Consider the following 18,396-nt stretch of genomic DNA (forward strand, 5'->3'; position numbering starts at 1 on the left):
AAGAGAAGGAATAAAGAGGAGGAGAGAAGAGAAGGGAAGACAAATAAATGGAATGAGAACAAGAAAACAAAACAAATCAAAATCTCCCTGCTAAGTTCATTTAACATTTAGCTCTTTCTGTCAATGTAAGAAATGAATTAGCCATTTCTTGGCAGCTAATTAAAATTCCTGGTAAGCTCTTGCCTGACCCTTGGGTCAAAAACAAGTTCCCTGTGAGCCTCAGGAGAGCTTCTCTCCTGAGTGTCTTGGAGGGGAGGAGAATTCACATCCTGTTCTCCAGTTCTCATCCAGTGCAGGGGGCAGGCAGCAGTGGTCCTGGGGCTTGGCTAGGGAAAGCTGGACCTGCATCTTAATTCTCCCCTCGGTTTTGCCTCCACTCTAGAAACAAGGTCCCGGGCACAGCTGGCAGGACACAGCTCTCCTTCATACTGCTGTGAAAGCATTGGATCAAGACGAGACACGAAGCAGTGGATGAAGGATGTCTGTCTGCTGCAGCTCTGAGCCTTGATCAATCGGTGGAGCTGAGGGAGGCGGGACTGGGACAGTACTGCCAGGTGTTTCACAGGTGTGGAAACATGCCAAGGTTGATGTCTTCCTTTCCATGAGGCAGTGGAACCCTTGTCTGCTTTAGGACCCATGAGTGAATCCACACGGACAGTAGACTCTTTTGCAGCGTTCGGAATTTTCCATTCTCGCAGGCTTAGCCAACGCTCAAATTCCTGGTGATTGACAAACCTTCTTCTGTTGACACCAGATCCTGAGAAAAGAAAATAATCTTTGACCTTAAGTTGTTAAGGGGGTTGGACACATGCAAAGCATCTCTCTATGTCTGTATTTATATGTGAGGGCTTTCCAGTATGGAACATCTGTGAAGACAGAACGTGGTTCTGATACTGTGCTGTTAATGGAACAGAAGTGTGTGTGTTGGGGGGGGGGGTACACATATAAAGAAATGCAAATGACGCTCACTAGTTAGCGCGGGGAAGGGAGACTGACGTTAACCTGATCTTCAGAGTTGCTAAAAACCTGACAAGGGAAATCTGAATTTGAACCAGCTGCTGAGACCCTGTTGGTTATTCATGTGTGACCAGAAAGAGAAGCCAGCTTTAATTTTCTCCTTGTCAGTTTTCAACAGGGAGGCTGTCACTCAGGCCGGCGTAGCTACGGAACACATTAGAGAAGACGGGCAGAAGCCAGCCTCCCGATGACACCCAGCCCAGGACAGCTGCGCCATCACCTTTCCATCACCTGTCTCAGTCAGCCCTGGCCCTGTTAGCTGTTCTTTATTGTCCTGGCTGGCATGATGCCCCCGGAGCCTTCACACACTGCATTTCCAGTGAGGAAACAAGAAACGGCATCAGGTCACCAGCAATTTCTTTTTTCCAGTGGTGAAGGCCAAACCCCAGGACCTGCTCAGGTTGTGCCGGTACTCTGTCCCTTAGCTCCAGCCTCGACTCAGACACTAGGAATTTTAGCCATCGCCACTGTGAATTTCTTTTCCTGGGTCACTATCTGGCACCAAGAGGGGATTCTATGGTCCCCAGTCACAGATCTGGTACTTGGTTCTGGTTAATTTAACAAACATTTGTGAGTACTGTGCTAAGTGCTGCCAAACCATCTGTCAGATGTTAACAGTCACAGACATCTCTCCCAAACCCTACGGTGTTTAGAAAATGTGGTACATATCCATCCATTCAATAAATGTTTATTACTATAAATTGCTGTGATAGTCCTGCTGTCAGAATACAAAATAAGCTGCAGAGATAAAGAGGTACAGTGGGCAAAGGTATGAACTACAAAAGACAGAGCAGCCAGGAAATTCTCCAAGGAAGTATTTGAGCTGAACCCCCAATGATGGGTGGTGAGGCTAGCAAAGACAGAGTGAGAAGAGATCCAGGCCTATCTATAGCCCAGAGCAAGCTTCTGGAGAACCCACACATGCAAGCAGGACCAGGCCCTCCGGAGCTGCGGAAAAGCTGTAAGGAGACAGAATTCACGGTGGCTATGGGAAGTGGTTGGAGACTTAATCGGCTGAATTATGATAACACTTTGACTGCAGAGGGTAAAAGACACCGCAGCGCACAGGAGGAGGAAGCCAGGGCTGCATTTTGGAGGCTGGACAGCAGCATCGGGCGGAATACTGTTCTTCCCAAAAGAACTCAGACTCTAACCAGGTTCATGATCAAATTCCCGTTGAGTCAAGTATTCGACACTGAGACTGTGTTCAGCTGGATGGTTTTCTCTCATGATTTGAATCATTATATCCTTAGATTATCAGGATTCCACCGACTCCAGATTTAAGAGCTCTGGAAAGAAATGAATCTTGTCCTATCTATCTATCTGTCTGTCTGTCTATCTATCTATCTATCTATCTATCTATCTTTTTTTGTTTTTTGTTTTTTGAAACAGTGTTTCTCTGTGTAGTTTTGGAGCATGTCCTGGACATCACTCTATAGACCAGGCTGGCCTCGAATTCGCAGAGATCCACCTGGCTCTACCTCCCTAGTGCTGGGATTAAAGGCGTGCGCCGCCGCCGCCGCCGCCGCCGCCGCCGCCGCCGCCGCCGCCGCCGCCGCCGCCGCCACCCAGCTTGTCCTCTCTATCTTGAGTGTGTCATTTTGAAGCACTACCAGATATGTTTGACAAGAGGCAGAGTTTGAGGCCATGGAGAATGTCTTAGTGAAAATGACGCTTGCTCCGCTTTGTGTTCATGCTGTATCCCCAGCACCCTGGGCAGAGCCTGCCCAGACACCTTACCATGGCAGTCTAGGGCAGGATGATGGCTCAGCAGGCAAGAGTATCATCAGGTGGAAGCCTGATGACCTGAGTTTGAACGATCTCTGGATCCTTAGAAGTAAAATGCAATAAAAACAAAAGCTGGGCCCACACATCGTAATACCAGCACTCTTGTTGGGAATGGAATGTGCAGACAAAAGAATCACCCACAAGCTTGTGGGACAGCTACCCTGACTATGGGACCCTGCCTCAAAAACAAAGTGGAGAGCAAAAATTGAGCCCTAAAAGTTGTCCTCTGACTTCCATATGCACTGTGATACAGGCATGTCTGTACACACACACACACACACACACACACACACACACACACACACATTTTTAAGTCTAGTGAGCACCACAATTCATACTACAGTGCTACAATTCGCCCTCAGCAGTACTGCACTCTAACCACCTGGAAGTAGCCTTAGGGATCAGAGGGCAATCTGTGACATCTGTCGTCCTCACTGATCATCAGGGTTGTCAGCACAGCCTTGGACACCAGTCTCAAGGTTTAAAGACTGTCTAGTGGGAAGGGCCGGAATGGACTGCCATCTAATCCGACCTTGGCATGCTAGCATCCAAGGCTCATGGCCCCAGGAACTTCCTGCCAGTGGGGCACGGCCCCGTCTATCTAGTCCCCCCTCCCCCTCCACCGCTTCCCACCCTCAGCCCTCATACTCTAGGGAAACACTGCAGATCAATATCTTGCTCACACACACAGGGTCTTCCCTGTGGACCCCAGGCCACCACCCTACTTCCCAGCTGCATTTTCCTCTACCCCACTTCCCACCCTGCACCAAGACAGGGGAGCCCTTTGTGGGAGCAATCAAGCCCTAAATCACTATTTATATTTCTTGGAGTAAACTTTATGCTGAGAAAAGGTTCTGGAATGACTGCCCTGGGGACTAAGGCCCATCTGGAAACATGAATAATGTGAAATTTATCCCTCCATGGATCCCCCTCAAGACCAATTACAATATCATCCTTTCCGAGAATTTCTGCCAATTTTTTATGGGGTCACCCGAAAGTTATATGTAAAGTGAAGACTGCATGGATTTATATAGGGGGGTATTTAACTGGTGGAGAGAGGAATGCAGAAATAAACTACAGGAAACAGTGATACTCCACAGATGGAGATGTGTGGAAATTTGGCTCTTGGCTTCAGGAAGTGAAATGGATTTATTCATTTATCGAAGGACTACTGTGTCTGATACTCTTCTAGGCTCTGGGGAGAAAGCTATGGAAGACACTAACGTTGCCTCCATGGAGCTGGCGTTTCAATGGCATGGGAAGATGAGCCAGAAAGGGTCCATTTTGGAAAAAAAATATGTTGCCAAATGTCAACTTGTGACTTTTAGCCCTACTTGTGGCTATGTGAAGAAACGGAGTTTCTTGCATCAGTCTAGCTGAAGAGGTGTGTTACCCATACTTTTTAAAGAGTGTTGGACGCCTGGAATTGCACTCATTTTTGGAAACTTCTGGAATAAGAAGAGGAGCAGCATGTATGTGTTCCCTCAGACTTCTCCCCAAGCTGCAAAAGTTCAAGTGAGTGGTATTTGGCAAAAGGCTCTTAGCTGAAGCGATCCCCTGACAATGTGCGCGGGGATCTGAGCCAGCCGGGGTCTCACTCAGCTGCAGCACTCTGACTAGGTGATGAGCACACATTAGCAGAGTGGTTGTAACTCACCACATCATGGCCAGAAATTATCTGCTGCTTAGGGAAAATGTCAACGAGAGGTCACCTTCTTCGGTGCCGGTAGTGCTTACGTTTTTTTGTTTCCAAGGACTCAGCAAACGTGTCTGTTACAGGATGATCCCAGCCTCTCCCCCTAGAAATTCCGAAGGAGAGGGTCTGGGCGATGGTCCAGGCAGTTCTAGTTCACCGGCGTCCCTGCCGATTCTGCAGCAGCAGGTGGCGCCACACTTGGTGAGGAGCCACGGAGTGTTTAACGGTTGGCTAGGGGGTGGGGCGCACAGACCTCTACTTCCACCCTCCGGGTTGCAAGAGTGTCTTGGCCAAGATCTCTTCCTTGGAAGGGAAGGAGAAAGGGAAGCTGATGGGAGTAGTTTCCATGACTGATTATGGTGTCTTCCTTTCTCTCATGCATTCAAGCAACATAATCCAACAACTGCAGTGGCCAAGGTCCAGGCTCCCTCCAGAGGGAGGGTGTCACACAAGGCTTCCTCCTGCCCCGGAGCATAGGAACCGGGGCACATGCAAAGCTGACCAACCTGAGCCTCCTTGACCCTGAACTCTGCCCGGGGCTTGCTCAAACACTCTTTCATTTATCCGTCTCAAGATTTCCTTTCTCAGTCCCCTCAAACATATATCCATTTTCTCATTGCTGGGATGAGACACTTGGCAGGAAGCAATGTAAGGGAAGCAGTGTTTATTCTGGTGAACAACTTAAGAAGGGATAGAGCCCGGCATGGAAGGGAAGGTATGGTGGTCCAAGCGTGAGGCAGCTGGTCACCTCGCTTGCATCAGCAGTCAGGACGGAGAGAGAAGGGAACGCGGGTGCTCAGCTTGCTTTTCACTTTTTGTTTGTTTGTTTGTTTGTTTGTTTGTTTTTCAAGACAGGGTTTCTCTGTGTAGCTTTGTGCCTTTCCTAGCACTCGCTTTGGAGACCAGGCTGGCCTCGAACTCACAGAGGATGCCTGCCTCTGCCTCCCGAGTGCTGGGATTAAAGGCGTGCGCCACCACCGCCCGGCGCTTTTCACTTTTATTCAGAGCTTCACCCCAGTCCACAGGACAGTGCTGCTCACACTTCCCTACTTGACCAAACCCTTCCAGAACCTCCGTCATAGACATAGGTGTGTTTCCTTGGCGATCCTAAATCCCATCAAGGTGATAATCAAGATTGACCATCACAAAGTACTTCCTGCCTGTCTCGGAAGCCCTTTGCCCATGGGCTGGGGTTGTGGATGTGAACCTCTGTGCCTGGCTGTGTGCATGGTTTCTGGGGATCTGAACTGGAGTCTTCAGGTTTGCAATGGCCGGCACTTTTCCAAGGGAGCCGACCTTTCCTCCCCCTCTTTAGTCAACTCGCTCTTTTCCACTAGACCATATCGATTCATTTTCCCCATCCCCCCATAGACATCAGCATCGCTACTTCCTCACAAGCTTCTTTCTCTTAAGCCTTGTTTATTATCCTCTTCCTTCTACCAGAGTGTAGGCTCCATAGGGCAAGTGCTTTTCTCTGTGTTCTCTGCTACATCCCCGGGTCCTGGAACAGGGTCTGCATATGGAAGGCTTTCGATTCCATTCATTTAAAAATGTGTCAAAGAATAAAGAAACCAATGAATGAGCGGAAACTCCTTGCCTGCACTCCATATTCCCTGCCTGGTTCATTTTCTCCGGAGAATGTCCCACCCTCCACTTTGTTCTACAACGTATGCATTTGTTCTCTTACTGTCTGCACACACACACACTCAGTTAATGTCATATGTGGGTTTCTCTCATTCTCTCATGTTTTCCCTCTTCACCATGAAGAACACCTTGACCTTACACTTTATAAATATTAATTGAATGGGTGGACTTTGTGATAATAGAGTTAGGCTCTTTGCAAGTAAGGAAACAGATGCCCAGTAAGATTGCATACCTTTTGCCCAGTCATTTATACAAGCAGCATGTGGCGGGGGTGGGGTGGTCACGGGTAGAATTCAGACCTGTGTGACCTGAGGCCTGTGCCCTCACAGCACCCCACGTGTATAGTCAAGAAGATATGCGGAGTGGGTGCCGACACATGGGTGGAGTCTGGGAAGCATGGTTCCCTCTGCTCTCGAGATCTTCCCCTCCTCTTCACCTAGCTAACTCTCAGGAAGACTAAGTCATGCCTGGGAAGCCTGTTTGGAATACCCACATGCCTGGAGCTGAGGCCTTTGTCTCCGTTCAGCCTGGCATGCCAGTTGCCTGCTTCCTCTTGTTCTCTGAGCGGTTGCAAGGTCTGCGTGAGCAAGCACCACTGCTGTTCTGCTCTCTCTTGTTCCATAGACTACATCTTTCCATCTGGCTTGTGTTAAATACCCAGTGAGGGCTAGTTAGTCTACTGGATGAAGGGAACATAGATTCAGACTGAGGAACTCATTAAACAAGAATCCGGGCATGGTTGCACATGCCTGTAATCCCAGCACTGGGCAGGAGGATTGCCATGAGTTTGAGGCCATCTTGGAAGGCAGAGTGAGATACTGTATCATTAAGTGAGTGCTGAGGATCAGAGAAGTAGGGTAAACAGAGCTCTGTGCCCACGGCACGGCACGTGTGTTAGCAGTGTGAGTGTCTGGAAAGGTGGGCATAGGAAGATGGTGGGAGACGACAATATGATATTCCACAGTGGAAAAAAAATTGCCTTCGGAAAGTGATTTGGGAACCGAAGAGTTTATGCTGAGCAGGATCACATAAAACCCCCCTTTGAGATTTATCAGATACAGTTAATGGCTCATAAGAAGGTAAGAGGCAAAATCTACTGCAACAGTCAAGCCAAAACGGGGTAAAAATCTCCCAACATGAAGAGTGGAGGTGGAATCAGAATGAACAGGTACAAGAAATACCTTTAGGAGCAGCTCTAGAATTTAGGGAATTACAGGACCTCAAAAGCAAGTGAGACAGGAGAATTGACACCGCTCCTAGGCTTTGAGTCAGGGTGGCTGGAAGAACCACGTTCCGTGGGCTGAGAACGAGGGGGGTGGTGAGAGGAGTCAGGAGGAGATAATTGGATGGAAAGAGATGGAGTTCGGCCTCAGGCATTTCAAGCTTGAACCATTTACAGTACATTTTAGTGGAGATGAACTAAAGTGGAAATCCATGATTAAGAATCAGGAGAGCTGCCTTCTTATAAACCCTTCCATAGCCTCTACAACAGTGGTGAATGAATGCTCAGCTCTCCAGGAGTTTAGCTGTTCTGAGCACTGAAATTCACTGAACAATGTTTGAAAAGTTGTTCCATTGAAATAAAATTAATATCACCTTAATTCTTTTCTGGGGCAAACTTTTGAGTAGGTGATGGTACACGTTGCCGCACCTGCTGTATTTGAAGACCCAGAGCTCTTAGTTTGGGTTGGAACGCTCACTCATCCTATGGACATTTGGCAAAGTGGTAGAGAAAGATACACAATGGCGGTTTGAGAAGATTTGTTCAAATCATGAACGGACATGTTATTGGCAATCATGGGGTTGAGCAGACTTAGGGACTTAGGTGCTGCCCTGGCTATTTTCTGTTGCTATGGTAAACATTGTGACCAAAAAGCAACTTCAGGGAGGAAAGGATTTATTTCAGCTTACAGGTTACAGTTCATCAGCCAGAGACGCCAGGACAGGAACTCCAGGTGAAAACTCTGGAGACAAGAACTGAAGCTGAGACTTTGGAAGCATGCTGTTTACTGGTTTGCTCTCAGAGTTGCATTCTGCTAGCCCTTCTTATACAGCCCAGGCCCAACTGCCTAGGGATGGGACCACCCACAGTGCGCTGGGCCCTCCAGCATCTCTCAGCAATTGAGAAAATGTCCCATAGACATGCTCATAGGCAAGCTATTCTTCAAATGAGGTTCCTCTCCCCAGGTATATCCAGTTGGCAACCAAGATTAGCCATCATTGGTATTCTACACACATTCACAGTTTTCATTGTCTGAAGACACCAAGGAAGCCACTGTGTACAGCCAGCAGCCCACTGGAATTAGATGGTTGATGCTTTTCTCTTCACAAAGAACAGATAAACAAGGATTTCATTCCAACAACTGTAAAAACACAGTGAGGCAAACTGTTAGTTTTTAAAACTCTAGGTGATAGGTGGTTCATATTATCTTACTCTCTATATTCTTCTATGCACTGGAAAGACAGTAATTCCAAATCATTCCTTAAAAGCTTTCCAAACAAGATATACAAAACACAGCAAAGATTCCGAGGCTTAGACATGTCTGGGAAGATGACCCGAGGAAGCAATGGTGCAACCCTGCCTCCAAAGTTCCTGTCCTGTCCCAGAACAAAAGGCCGTGTGGGGACCGGAGGGCATGGGATAGAAATGGGGAGAGCAAATTCTTTTCTCAGGATGTGCATTGCATAATGTCTATAATAGTCCTCTAGAGGTCAGCCCCAGCTCAGGAAGTCACAGCCCCCCACTGGTAGTTTGAAGTCAACACATGTGGCTTCCAGAATTACTTGTAACTCAAACATGGTACCAGAGGAGCTTTGCCTATGTCCACTCCACACTGTACCTCTGAGCTCAGGCTTAGTCCTGTGGACGGAGCCATTGTATCATTTAATGTATAGTGCTTTCCTGAGCGGTCATATAACCAGGGACTTTGTTCATTGCTGTGACAAAATACTCGCTAAAACATGTAAGAAAAGAAGGTGTCTTAGTCACTGTTCTGTTGCTGTGAAGACACACCATGACCACGGCAACTCGGACAAAAGAAAGTATTTCATTGGGGGCTTGTTTGCAGTTTCAGATGACTCCTGATAATCACAGCAGGAAGCAGACAGGTGCAGCTGGAGAGTTTCTCTCCGGGCCCTGCCAAGCCCCTGCACTCCCGCAGTCTACTTATAAAATAAGTACTCAGAAGCTCATATTACTTATAAACTGTATGGCCATGGCAGGCTTCTTGCTATCTAATTCTTATATCTTAAATTAACCCATTTCTATAAATCTATACCTTGCCATGTGGCTCGTGGCTTACCAGTATCTTATATCATGCTTCTCATGGCAGTGGCTAGCAGCATCTCTCTCCCTCAGCCTTCTACTTCCCAGAATTCTCTTCTCCCCTTGTCCCGCCTATACTTCCTGCCTGGCTACTGGCCTATCAATCAATCATCCACAGTAGACAGGCATGGTGCTAGAGCAGTAGCTGAGAGCCCTATGTCCTGACTGGCAGGCACGAGAGAGAGAGAGAGAGAGAGAGAGAGAGAGAGAGAGAGAGAGAGAGAGAGAGAGAAAGGAAGGAAGGAAGGAAGGAAGGAAGGAAGGAAGGAAGAAAGAAAGAAAGAAAGAAAGAAAGAAAGAAAGAAAGAAAGAAAGAAAGAAAGAAAGAAAGAAAGAAAGAAAGAAGCAAAGCACATCCCAGTGACTCACCTCCTCCAACAAGGCCACGCCTACTCCAGCAAGGCCACACCTCCTAATTCTTCCCAAACAGTTCTACTAACTGGGGACCAAACATTCAAACAGATGAGCCCATGGAGCCCATTATCATTTAAACAACCACAGAACGGTTTATTTTGGCTCACCGTTTAAGGGTACAGTCTATCGTGGTGGGGGAAGTCAGGGTGGCAGAAAAGTGAGCCAGTTAGTCACATGTGTCCACAGACAGGAAGTGGAGAGAGTTGGATGCTGGTGCTCAACTCTCTTCTTCCTTTGTATTCAGTCAGACCCACCAGTTAGGGCGAGTCTCCCCACCTCAATTACAACATCCTCTCAGACATGCCCATGGGTTCGTTACCTGGGTGATTCAAGATCTTGTCAAGTTGACAACTAGAATTATCTACCACACACACCAAAGCACGCTGGGACTCTCAGGGAACCAACGTTTCCCCCTAGGACTAAGGCCCTGTGACCCGGGGAAGGTAGAAAAGGACCCAGATGATAAGCCCTTCAAAATATTTCTACCCTCCACTGTCTTCCTCTGGGCAGCAGAGTGCATCTTCTGTGGGTTCAAAGCAGTCTTTGTAGCGGGTCTTTCCCTCTGCTGTGGGAAGCTAGCACTCACCAAAGCCAGCAACCACCTCTGTCTACTGTTCCTCCCTTCACAGGCCTATGTTGGAAATGTCCAGTCAACCTCAGCCGCATCAGCACAGATGAGACATGTGCATGGTAGCAATCTTCCACTAAATCTGCTCTTCACCCTGAATACACGGAAATTGCCATTTAAAGAGAGGGTTGTACCCCAGGAACACAAGTGCTCCCTCGACCTCTACTAGGAGCCAGTCTGGGGAAGGAGGAGAATGGGTTCTTTCTTTCAATCCAGAACCTAAGAAAATGCTCTTAATCTTTAAAGGAGCAGAAGCAAGCTTGCCTCTAACTTCTAAAAGTTTCCATCTAGTTCACAGCTCAGCACCCCCTGAGACAGAGCCCTGCCCAGAATCCCCACAAAAGGTTCCTTTGGGCTCCCCACAAACCCCCATGTAGGGAACGTGGATCGATTTATCTTGGGGCTTCGTGTGTCTTCTTTGATCTGGGTTTCTCTAGATCACGATCTCCCCTGTCAGAAGCCTCCGATCTCCCTGCCAGTCCTGAGGATCGATCCCTTCTTCCAGCCAACATGCTGCTTTGCAAGTCAGCAGCACCCTTCCCTGCTCCCCCACCCCTCCCGTGGCAATTAGCAACAGTTTCAGGGTTGTCAGCCTCTCCTTCCCCTGCCTGTCACTTCCCTCACGAACACAAGCTGCTTCGCAGCCTAGTCACATTCACGGCACCGTTACCGAGACAGGTCGGACGTATGGTGCTGATCAAATCTGCTGTACCAAGTTGCCAGCACTTTCTGGAACAAATAAAAATTTAACATTCAGCTCTCGGAGCACCCTTGAAACCAGACCTCCTGAAGTCTGCTTCACTTCCAATGAAGCATATGAGCCCCAAATTTCACTCAGGGAGATTCGTGATCAGAGATTTTAAAAGACCATGTGGACTGTGGTTCTTGTTTTCTGCGGCCTGGGACCCCCGAGGAGAGCATTGCCAATTGGCATCTTAGGCTTTGCAGGTCACCGTCATTGAATTCTCATTTCTATCGAGGAGCCTTGGAAAGTTACCAACATATGTTTCTTCTGGTAGCTCTTGCTTACCACTCTCCCTGTGTATTTTCCTTCATGGGTAATGTATAAGAACAAATATTATCTACTTGTTCATGGCCAATCATGTGTCCATCACAGCTTGCAAATGCTCTGGTGTGTAGCATGAATCTTAAATGGTTTTATTAATAAAATCAAACCTGAGGCCAGTTATTGGGGTGAATGCTGGAAGACCAGAGAAGCAGAACAAGCCACAGCCACCTAGCCTTGCTAATTTCTCAGCTGATCCCACTTCCTCAGACTGAAAACCTCTGAGTCCCCATCCAAATGGATCTCAGCTGAACTGCTTCTTGAAAGCCTGAAAGCTTACCCAGCCTAGTTCCTGGTTTTCACGCCTTATACACTTTTCTGCTTTCTGCCATTACTTCCTGGGGTTAAAGGCGTGAGTCACCATGCCTGGCTGTTTCCAGTGTGGCCTTGAACACAGAGATCCAGATGGATTTCTGCCTCTGGAATGCTAGGATTAAAGGCGTCTGTGCCACCATTTTCTGGCCTCTCTATCTACTGGCTGTTCTGTTCTCTGACCCCAGATAAGTTTATTAGAGTGCACAATATTTTGGGGAATACAATACCACCACACTGGTGTTCCATTATCATGAGTGGCACTTACTGCCAGCATGGACTCAATACACAGGTTGATACACACACACACACACACACACACACACACACACACACACACACACACACACACACACGTTTGTTATAGAGACCCGCCTGCCTCTGCCTCCCAAGTGCTGGGAATAAAGGTGTGCACCATCACCACCCAGCACTGGTTTATATTGATTGTCAATATAACAGACTCAGTTTCTGTGGGGTGCTGTTGCTTATTTAGGAGGTTGGAGCATAGGAACAGAACCTGGCTGTGCCATAGCAGAAGAGGAAATGACTTTCTTGTGACTGTTATTAGTTTTGTTGTCAAGGAAGAGAATGGCTGTGCCTATTGATACATACTATAAATGTTCTCTATCTTGCAGAATATGGGGAGATCCACAGGATGTGTTCTGTTTTCTAACCCAAAACAATTGAAAATTCTGAGCTTTCAGATTCAAAACTGAGGGATATTGTCACCACTCTGTCCTGAATGAGGTCCCCAAATGTCACATACACAATGCTAAAGTTCAAAACAAAAGCCAACAGGTTTGGGAGTAACAATTCTGCTTAGCCTTTTCATCCTCTTCTTGTCTCAATAATACATAGAATTATAATGATAGTATTCTAAGGGCAAAAAAAGGATGCTGCATAATGAATGTTAGAACCCAACAGTACAAAGAAAGGAAGAACCCACAGGTGACAGACACAAGGGGTACTATTTGCAGATGTCTCTTGCTTTCGAAGCCTGGGGCTTGTCCTGTTAGGTGTTTCTCACAGACCTTGTTCTGCATGTTAAAAAAAAAAAAAATCATTGCTAACATCTTTAAGTGTCACAGGACTTGTAAATGGCACAATCTGTTTGGTATCTAATAAAACCCAGAGGCTTTCTAAATTAAAACCAACACCCCTTTACTGGGGTTTTATCTTGCTCTGTAGTCTCAGCCCTTCCCACATAAGCTTCTGCCAGCACCAGCTAATACAAAGTGGATGTGGACGTGGACGTGAACGTGGGCCCAGCCACAGAGTGCTGTTCAGAGGTTGCTTGCTAAGCCTCTCCCATGCTTGCCCCCCGCCCATCAGCATTCTGACCTCCCTCCCTGGGATCCCAGCTCTAAAGTTATATGACTCTAGTTACTCTGGCAGCAATTCAAAGGAAAGAGAGAATAGGGAGGAAAGAGGCGGGGAGGTAATTACTGATGCATCAACCCTAAAATTCAGGTGGCATTAAAGGCAACAACACTTAAAACAGTCCTGGTCACAACAAGCGGATGGTCAGTGAAGGAATCAGCTGTGTTTTGTAGCCACTGAAGTTCACTGCTCCATGGTGACTTCTCATGAATCCTAATGGCCTTGGTATTAATTAGTGATGTTCGTTCAGGGACAGATCCCAGATCTGTGCATTCCTATCTGTTCCCTTCTGGATGGAAGAGAAAAAAGGCACTTTCACGCCAGCTCTGTGTATTTTTTTTAACCCCTTTGATGGTCCCTTAGGTAGTCATAAAGCCAATGACTGTTTCATAAGACAGCTATTGTTGAGCAAAGATCTCCCAGGGTCCAAGTCCTTTCCTAGTAGCAACCGTGAAACACATTAACTTTCCCAGGCAAAGTAAAATACACCCGGAAGAGTAACAACCGTAATTCCTCACTAAATGCTACCATGGCGGCCTCTCAGTCAATGTGAGCTCTTCCAACCTCCAGCACTGGAATCCCAGAGTGTCCCTGTGTTTATATGTGTCAGAGTGCACCCCTTGTTCACAGACCTGTCACAGAGCACCAAGTCCGACCAGCCATTCAAAGGAGGAACACAGCACAGAAGAAACACAGAGCGACTTTAGCAGCCAGCTCTAGGGAGCAGCAGCCTTACCTGAGTCTCATGGTGAGGCCATGGTAACACCATCCTGGTGAGGCCATGGTAACACCGTCATAGTGAGGCCACATGGGAGGGACCGCCGACGGTGTGCTGTGACATTTGGTTTCTGATTATAGAGACGTCTCTGTATGGAGTGACTATCAGTCATTCCAATGGCTTCCAGGAAGGGTCCCACATACTGTTACCACTCACCCTGCGTGGTGGCACGAAGGTCAGTCTGCATCACAGTATAAATGTGTAACAGGCTTGTGCACCACAATCACCGGCTCTTAAGCCTGAAACAGTCTGAAATGTGCAGCCAAAGGCAGTCTGGGGAACATTCTTTCAAATTTTATAGTTTGCAGTAAAGAGAACTTGATAAAAATTATTCCAAATCCAGAAACAGCCCTAGAATTTTGAATGGCCTTACCAAGCCACACTTTACATAAGCAAATTTCAAGCGACCCTGCACAAGAGAAAGATGGGAAAACATAATGATTCTATAAGATGTAGTTACAAAATTTTCCAGAGAAAGTGGATGAGAGTCTAATAGCCATATGGCAGGTAATTAATTCATAAAATAGTCTATTTTATGATGCTGCATTGTCAACTTTTTATAATATATAATTTATTTGGATTTCTTTACTCAGTATGTCAGAATACATAATTCTATATTCTTCTAGTTAATACACAATTCTATATTCTTCTAGTTAAAGGCCCCACCCCACCCCATGACCTGTGTAAATTTCAGATTTTCAAAACCTGGATCTACTTCACCTCCCCAGTTTATGGAAAGTTCTGGGCAGGCTGCTGAAGGCAAAATGCTGTCCATGTTTGCTAAATTAAGCACAGTTCCTTCTTCCTCATTAAAAATGATACCCTCTTGGGGGCTGGGGAGATGGCTCAATGGTTAAAACACCTCCAACAGGAGTATGAGAACCAAATGTAAATCCCCAGGACCCATGTAAATGCCAGGTGGGGTGGCAGCCTGCTGCCCAAGAAGGCGGAGACAGGGAGAGCTACCTAGCCAAGGAGGCCAGCCATGTCGGCAGGGTTTGATCGAGAGGTCCCAACTCAACGAATAAGGTAGAAGAGTGATAGAAGGTGGTTCCCAACATCAGTACTCTTGCACACACATGTTCACACACATGTAAACACACGTGCAAACATGCAACACAAGTGTGCACAAAGCACATGCACACAACAACTAGGAAAAGGAGAAGATCCTCCCCTCTGGTTTTCAGTCACTCTCTGATGTCCCCACACCTCTCACCTCTGCTCTCATCGGGCTCACATGATTTGGGGATCCCCCAGGGCAGCATCCTCCTGGACATTCTTTCTACCTGTCACCAGAATCCAACGCTGTGTGAGATGTCTACAGACCCCTACAAAGATCCAAACTGGCAGGGCACTGTGTCTAGGGGAGGAACAGAAGATGGCTACTAGGAAAGAGGGGACCTTTCTCCGGTGACACACACCCTGGCAGAAACCCCTTTGTTGAAGGCTACAGAGGCGGGGCAGGTTTCGAAGTCATCATGGGTATGGACCTTGCACCAACCTGAGCCATCATTTCCACCAGAGGTATCTGCAAAAACACAGTCGAGAGCCCGTGAAACTAGACCAAGGCAGATTCGAAGAGCAGAAAGGCCCTGACCCTCTGAGATATAAAGCCTTTTGTGCCAGGCTACAGAACACAGCATGACCTCTGTGCTCAAAGACCCACCAGTTGTTACAGGTGGGAAGAGGACTCACTTGACGTGACGTTCCATAAGAGTATCGGGAAGGCTGTGAATCCTTCATGAGACTTTCTTCATGGGTGGTTTAGCAAGAGAAGAATGTTAACAAGCAAAGCCAGTGCTTTTGACCTCTAACTGGAGATAACTGCTTTTTCTTCTGTAAGCCACGCCGGAACTGGGTCCGAGTAGATGGATGTCATCTTGACTTGTATTCACATATTTTGATCTTCCTTGGTTTGGAGTAGAGGCATAAGAATGATCAAAAATTAAAATAATGTTTAAATTTTAATCAGAGCTCCCTTTCTTTCTCCAAGTCGTTGGCTCTGCCCCCCAGTGGCCCCAGGGCTGTCACCACTCAAGGAGACAGAGTAGAACAAAGCTGTTTGTGGAAGCGCCAATCTGACGTGGAATTCATAATTATCCAAAGTCAGAGGGACTCGAAAGAGCTAGTCATGTGTGTGGGAGAGAAGTGCTTTTGTTTTCAATTCTGAAAGGGCTTCATTTTAAGATGCTGGTAAAAGCTCGGGTGGGGGAACCAAAACATCGGAGTTTATAGATACTAACGTCTAAGGGATGTAGGTCATGACATAAGGTCATTTCTCCTTCACAAAGGAGAGCAGTAAAAGCTGCTTCCCTGACTAGGGGTAGAGGAGGCTGAGGATCAAAGGCCAGGAAGGCCAGAGAGTGAAAGGATAAGCTATGGAGATATATGTGTATGTGTGTACATGTGTGCACACATGCATACACACACACACACAGAGGCTATTACATATAACATAGTATATGCTGCATATACACTATGAGCACATATCCACAGGGGAACTATGGGCCTAGCTCCAGAGCAGCAGTTCTGACGACAGAGGCAGAAGAAAGGGAGCAGAGCAGAAAGGGAATAGAAAGGTGTTGTTTATTTTTGCTCTTTTGGGGGTCCTGCCACCCAGCTCCCAAATAAATCACACATGGAGGCTTATTATTAATTATAAATGTCCGGCCTTAGCTTGGCTTGTTGCTAGCCAGCTTTTCTTAACTTTAAATTATTCCCATCTATCTTTTGCCTCTGGGCTTTTATCTTTCTCTATTCCTGTATACCTTTCTTTGTTTCTTACCATGCCCCCCAGCTTGCTGTGTAGCTGGGTGTCTGGGTGGCGGAGTGGCTGAGTGGCTGAGTGGCTGGGTGTCTGGGTAGCTGAGTGGCTGAGTGGCTGGGTGTCTGGGTAGCTGAGTGGCTGGGTGCCTGGGTAGCTGGCCCCTGACATCCTCCTCTCATTCTCTCTTGTTTCTTCTTCTAGATTTCTCCTTCAACTAACTCTCTCTGGTTGCCAGCCCCACTTATCCTTGCTCCTGCCTTGCTATTGGCTGTTCTGTTCTTCATTAGGCCATCGGGTGTTTTAGACAGGCAGAGTAACACAGTATCACAGAGTTAAACAGATGCAACATAAACAAAAGTAACAAGCCTAACAATAATAGTCCCCAACAGAAAGGACTCTGGATTTGTTTCCTTGTAAACCCCCCTTACATTGCCTTGTAGAACACAGAGGAAGGGAGCAAAATGGCAGCCTGGTGATCTGGCCTGGAAAGGGCCCTGGACAACTGCTGTCCCTTCTGTTTCCATCACTTTTTTTTTCCCGTGTGGGGAAATCAGCACTGTGAACCTTTGAGGGGTGTGGAAAGCATCAAGAAAAAGACTATGGGAAGACATCACCGGCCCGGCAAAGTGGGGCTGGGACCATGGGGAGCAGTCGTGGCATGCTTCCTGAGAGCAGATGATGTCCTGGAGTGACGTGAAGGCAACAGGGATGAGGACCAGCATCCATGGCCAAAGCGAGTGGGAGAACAAGAAATGAGGGGTTCAGTCCCAGTGCTCACCCAGAGGCGAGGGTAGCCAGTGCTCATCCGACAGAGAGTGAAGGAAGAAGGGGCCTGACCAAGCTAAAAATTCCAAATTGACCAAAGACTTCCAAGAGGCGTTCACGTCAGGAGGGATCAGCTATCCTACCATGTAAAGAGTGAGTTCCTCCCACTGATAACCGAGAAGCAGAAAATTAGAAGACAGCATTAGGGTAACCGTCATCTAGAAACGCCATCAGCCATGGTTAAGAACACCCCACAGACACTCCCACTCCCACACCAGGCTGAGCCCGGCCCTGCAGGTGTTCAGCCGGTACCACTGCTGTGTTTCTCGTTGTTCGGCCTCTGAATTATTTATCTCCCGGTATGTGGGGGAGAGGCTCAGACAGGGCTCTTCGAGCGCCCTGGAGCCAAATGCCCTCGCTCTCATGCTTTCTCTCTGAAGCAATTTCACTTGTTTCTCTTCCCCTTCTCCAGGAGGAAGGGCAGCCCACAGGCCTATGTGACTCAGGAGGAATTGAAATATGAAACCTTACGAGCCCTGTAGGTAAAACCGGGATGGTCTTTAGGTCCCCTTATGCATTGGGTGTAGCCCAAGTATTCAGTGGGGGAGTGGATGAGAGATTATTGGTTGTCTGCTTGGATTGCCCCCAAGGAATAGATGGTTGGCTTATGTGGGCGGCCAGAAAACACTCTGCTCCCTGGGCCAGCAGCCACAGCTCTGCTCCAAAGCCTTCCTTAAAAGAGGATTAAATTACTAGCAATTTATTTCTTGGTTATTGCGGCCCCTGCTCATAGAGTCCAAACCAAACAAGCCCGCG

General features: G+C 47.4%; 1 long non-coding RNA gene across 1 annotated transcript; it reads left to right on the plus strand.

Annotated features, from left to right (window-relative positions):
• Positions 1-429: 429 nt before the first annotated feature.
• LOC121823521 (uncharacterized) lies at positions 430-1,718 on the plus strand. The gene is made up of 2 exons (XR_006065028.2): positions 430-565; positions 1,126-1,718. It is a non-coding gene; the product is annotated as an uncharacterized LOC121823521 (long non-coding RNA).
• Positions 1,719-18,396: the final 16,678 nt, after the last annotated feature.

The sequence above is a fragment of the Peromyscus maniculatus genome, chromosome 17 (assembly GCF_049852395.1).
Source record: "Peromyscus maniculatus bairdii isolate BWxNUB_F1_BW_parent chromosome 17, HU_Pman_BW_mat_3.1, whole genome shotgun sequence".
Lineage (NCBI taxonomy): Eukaryota > Metazoa > Chordata > Mammalia > Rodentia > Cricetidae > Peromyscus > Peromyscus maniculatus.